Source organism: Juglans microcarpa x Juglans regia, chromosome 4D, assembly GCF_004785595.1.
Source record: "Juglans microcarpa x Juglans regia isolate MS1-56 chromosome 4D, Jm3101_v1.0, whole genome shotgun sequence".
Taxonomy (NCBI): Eukaryota; Viridiplantae; Streptophyta; class Magnoliopsida; order Fagales; family Juglandaceae; genus Juglans; species Juglans microcarpa x Juglans regia.
This window is the reverse complement of record NC_054600.1, coordinates 4,909,267-4,914,287: the sequence shown is the minus strand read 5'-3', so window position 1 is coordinate 4,914,287 and position 5,021 is coordinate 4,909,267.

Sequence of the window (5,021 nt, the reverse complement as noted above, 5' to 3'; positions counted from 1 at the left end):
GCTTAAGTGCGTTTGGTTACCAAACTCACCTCAACTCATCTCAACTCATCATTACAACTTTTTCAAATCTCAATACAAAATATAATAAATAATTCAACTTTTTCAAATTTCAAAATAATAATAATATTAAAAAATAATATTCTAACAATATTTTATCATTACAACTCAACTCAACTCAACTCAATTCAACATCCACACACACCCTAAATGGAGAGAACATTGATTGAGATTAGAGTTTAACTTATTGGATTAAGTAATCTTGTATATAATTTTAAAATGTGTAAACTTTTTGTATTAATTTTAAAAAATGTGGAGCTTACTAGAAAAAGGTGGGTCCATGATATGACCTACTATTTTTCAAAAGAGTTTTTATTTATAAATAGTTGCGAAGCAAAAGATATATTTTTTACAAACCTTGCATGAAAAGATTTGATTTATAATAAATTTGTTTTTTAAAATTCTTTTACAAATGAAAAAGTCTGGAGAGCAGCCACAATTCGCATCAGCCAGATCACACACATGACGTGGCCTAAACAAATTTACCAATTTCTCCCTACCCCCCTCACTCCGAAGCCCCATCTCAGTCCCCCTCTATCTCACCACGCACCCCTCCCCCTACATCTCAGTCCCCCTCCATCTCAAACGGGCTTCGTCTCTACCTTAACCCTTCCCCCTCCATCTCAGTTCCCCTTCGTCTCAATCCCGCACCCTTCCCCCTCCAATCAACGTTCACAAAATATTTTTTATCGATTTAATAAAATAATACAAAATAATAAATAATAATAAAACAATTACCTTCCCATTGCCATGATCGAAGCTCACAGTCTCTCCATCTTTCTCTCTCTCTCTCTAAAACTCGAAGTGAAAATAGGAGTATTTGAAACCCAAGATTCTTTCTTTTTCTTTTTCCTTTTATTTTTTCTTTTGGTCTCCCTCTGTCTGTTCCTTGTGGTTGAAGCGAGAAATCCAATATCGTATTGAATCCATGAAATGTGCATTTGGCAAAGTAGACTCGGAAACAATTTTTTCATCTGCTTCTCTCATTGATGAAGTTGATTCGTCGATGCCAAAGGATTCTCATCCTCTCTCTACTATTTGTCTCTGTTTTCGCTCTCATTGTTTTCTTCTCCCAAAAGTTTAAAAATCTTTCTCATATAGGTACTCTTAAGTAAGTAAGTGCGTTTCACCTATAGGAATTTCCAGCATTAATAGTAGTACATCTTCTTGCACGAAGAATCTGATGAAAGAGTGAAACGAAAGAGCTTTCTCAATTCTTGCTTTTCTCTACTCTCTCTCTCTTTCTCTCTCTCTCTAAGATCGTAAAATTATTTTCGTGCCGTTAAATTGGAGCGTTTTCAAAAAGCAAAATGTTTCTTTTAAAGCATTAATAGTAGTAAGCAAGTTTGTTTTGCGAGAAAATAGCAAAGAAAAAAAAAACCAAGAGCATGTTAGTTGCATATCTTCTTGCAGATCAAGAATCAACCAAATCCAACTAAACATGTAAGGGACACGTAAGGTGTGCTATGGATCAGCCGTGAACAGTGGCTGATCCGTAGCACAGCTCTTTACAAATTACATTACGTCAAGCTTACAATGAGGAAGTTATATTCTCCACACCACCTTGTAAAAAGATGTTTTCATTTTAAAAATACTTGGCGAGACTTGCACATTACGTAACTATAAAAATCATTTTTCTTATTTTAAAACAGGATAAAGTGTAAATATGAATTTTAAACCCTCCATCCAAAAGCTTTTCATTAAAAATAAAAGGGTAAGGATACATTTACACTTTCTTTACTATTGATTTACTACTCAGTTATTTTTTTTACTTTTGATATTTGAATCTGATTTAAAATCCTAAAACATAACCTTCTTGTATAATTTAGAAGAAAATAAATTCAATCAACCAACGTAATCATACAATTTAATTAAAAATAAATTCAATTTACTAAAAATTGACTCAAATTGAATTTATTTTTAATTAAATTATATGATTACATTGGTTGATTGAATTTATTTTCTTCTAGATTATATAAGAATGTCATGTTCTTATATTTTTAATCTAAATTCAAAAAGTAAAATAGAAAAAAATAATTAGATAATAAAATAATAGTAAAAAAATATAAGGATATCCTAAATAAAACACACCAACAACGTATTATGAAAATATATTCTTCTTTTTTTTTTTTTTTTTTTCTTTGAAATTGAGGATAGGAACAACTTGGCCCCACCGCCAACTAGCCGTGGAATCCAACCATCGTCAACAGTCAGATTGATGTGATTATCGGGCTCTCTATCCACCACCCTAAGTGACAGCCCCGGAATAGTACTAGGAAGCGATCTTATTAATAAATAAGGTTGGGATCATAGTTAGGGTAAGGTTTGTTTTAAATTTAGTATATTAAAATGTGAAATTATTTTAATGTTTTAAAGTCTGGACGTGGCATTTTAGGATTGAAGGGTGTAAAAATGGTAACAAAGAAAAAATATATATATTAAATCAAATTGTTTAAAATAAACTTAAAGAAATTACCTTTAAAATGCTAAAAAATGATATAAATATAATGTCATCCCGCCCTCCCCCGGCTGGAGCAAGAGCCCCCGCCCATCAAACGTTGGTTGCGGGACATCTACTCTCATGTTAAATATATGTGGGGACTGAGCCTAGGCCTGCCCACGATATACCTCGTTGGGCTTGCATTTGTAATATATATATATATATATATATATATATATATATATATATATATATAATGGATTTGTATTGAAAGAAACGACATCTCCAAAACGGCATCGTTTCAAAATATTACCCTTTTCTTTCTCATATTTAATTTCTCTCCGTCTCTATTCCCAATCGTCGTCCCTCCTTCTCCCTTTCTCCCCTAATCTCCTTCCCCTCTTCTCTCTTGTTTTTTTTCCCAGTAGCCACCATCTTCTCTTCTCTCTCCTTTCTCTCATCCTCCATCTTTCCTTCTTATTCTCCTCCTCCCTCTAAACCAGCAAAGGACTTCTCTCCATTGTCATGGGTTACGGCTTGTGTTCAAACTCCATAGGCTGAGAGTTCTAACTTATGTGGTTGGCGGCTGCGATTGTGGATGACCCCGTGATAGGTCTACGAGCTTAATGACTCACGGTTGCAACCATGAGCCATACAGATCTCTAAAGATTTGTGCATAGATCTGTATGGCCCACGAACCCCAATTGTGGTCCTGGGTTTTGCATTTATTTTGTACTTTTTAGGTTTGTTCCTATTTTTGGTATTTTGTTGAATTTGTTAGATTTATTTGATCTGTAAGCTTCTTTGGTTTTGGTTTTTGTTTGGATTTGTAAGATCTATAATGCTTTCTGCAACCTTTTTTGAAATTTTTTATAAAATTTATATTACATAAGATTTGTATTTTGGTCATTTGAAATCTTTTATGCATTGTTGGATGAGTAATGCTACATACAGTTATAGAATGCTCAAACATCGTTCAGTTATTTTAAAAAAGAGTAGAGTTTATTATTAAAACATTAATTTTTTTTTATATAAGTTTCATATTTACTCATTCATTTTAAAGAAATTATGCAGTGTTTGTATACTTCATAACTGTAAATATCGTTTCTCTTGTTAGATGGGGTGGAGAGAGACTAGTGGACCAATCCATTCCTAAACATTCGAACGACATCTGTTTAGGGGTGTAAGAAAAAATCGAAAAACCAGTTGAATCGGACCGGTACATATATATTTTGAATTTTTTATATTATATATAATTTTTATATTATTATTATATTTATTATATGCTACATTTCTAATTAATATAACATGAAATTCTAATCTTATTATTTAAGTCTATTAATCTTATAATATAAAATTATTAAATTATTTTAATCTTATTATTCAAGTTTATTAATCTCACTAATAAGTTAGATAATACTTATATATACTAGTATAATTGAACATTAATGAATTAATAATTTTTAATAATAAATATTAAATTCTCACAATTAAATTTAGTATTAAAAAATTATAATATTAAACTTTTAGTGTTACACGTGTAAATGATGAATCGAAAAATCAGATCGAACTGGACCGTAACCAGAACTTTCATCGAAAGTTTCAATTTTAGTGATGAATTGATCTATATCGATTCTTAAATATCGATTCATAAATTTTTAAAATCAATATATATCGATTCGGTTTCATAATTTCTCTACAATCAAATCTGTTACACCTTACATCTATCCACAATAGACAGTGTCAGAATTTGGGAGTCCAAACTATCTTCCGCCCATGCAAGAGCGGGGGCGAGATAGGGGCATCCGGTGCTAGTAAATGGGTACCTCTAGCGACTCGAAAATAAGAAAATGATAGGGTTACTATCCTCCTATTATTTATTTACTACTAGTTTTGTATTTAATTTTTTAAAATTTTTTTTATTTTACTTAATGGTTAAGGTAGTGACTATTAGTAAAATTATATATTTTTTTAATTTTTTCTTAATGATTAAATATGTTAAAAAAATACTTACAAGAAAATAATAAAAAAAAAAATCAAATACTTTTTTCTTAATGACTGTTTGCAATGCTTGTTTATACAGAACTACAATCGGGTGTATCTGTCCAGTTGTTCCCATTAAATAATGACATCTAAATTTTCGAGGCCTATCTAACTGTCTCCTGAAGCTGTTCGTAAACAAATGGATTTTAATGATTTTAATTGCAAAACTATTTTCTTTAAAATATATTTTAACAAAAAGTACTTTTATTCTGACAAGATTTCCTCAGCAGTAGTAACTTGTCAGTTGTCACGTTAAAGCTACTTTCAAATATAAATACGTATCTTTCACGCTCAGAAACAAATAAATATTTAATATCGGTCTAAAAAAAAAAGTGTCTTTCACACGTGAGGACTATCTGAGGGGAGCGTGTTAGAGCGGGCCCCTACTTCGCCAGCTTCATTGACCTTGGAAGAACAGATAGCCCATAGCCCTTTCCCTGTCAGTCACAGTCCACGTGACATTACAGCAGTCTCCATAGAA